This window comes from Seriola lalandi, unplaced genomic scaffold, assembly GCF_002814215.2.
Source record: "Seriola lalandi dorsalis isolate HSWRI2012SDOR001 ecotype SW California unplaced genomic scaffold, Sedor1 jcf7180001995766, whole genome shotgun sequence".
NCBI classification, from domain to species: domain Eukaryota; kingdom Metazoa; phylum Chordata; class Actinopteri; order Carangiformes; family Carangidae; genus Seriola; species Seriola lalandi.
In genome coordinates, this window is record NW_019466432.1 from 1 (window position 1) to 374 (window position 374).

Sequence of the window (374 nt, forward strand, 5' to 3'; positions counted from 1 at the left end):
AAAATTATGTGAATCAGGTGTCAATACAAGGGTCTTAAGTTGTTCTTAAAGGTAAATTTTAGAGGCATATGAAATCAGTGTAAAGACGTGACTGGACTGTCCAATCATTGCTGGTCTGTACTTTTATTCACAGGTGCTGTAGCTTAGTTGGTCAAAGTGCCTGTCTAGTAAACAGGAGATCCTGGGTTCAAATCCCAGCAGTGCCTGAGTCTCAGTGAACTTCCTTGAGCTAGTTTTTGTACATATGTAAACAACTGGAGGTCAGCAAAACAAGATCTACAAGGGTCTTAAGTTGTTGCTTAAGGTACATTTTCAAGGCATATAATGCCAGTGCAAAGACGTGACTGGACTGTGAATTTGTCACTAATCTGTAC

The 374-nt window shown here is 39.8% G+C and overlaps 1 non-coding gene across 1 annotated transcript; it reads left to right on the forward strand.

The window, feature by feature from the left end:
* The first annotated feature begins 132 nt into the window (after positions 1–132).
* Positions 133–206, forward strand: trnat-agu (transfer RNA threonine (anticodon AGU)). The gene has a single exon. It is a non-coding gene; the product is annotated as a tRNA-Thr (tRNA).
* Positions 207–374: the final 168 nt, after the last annotated feature.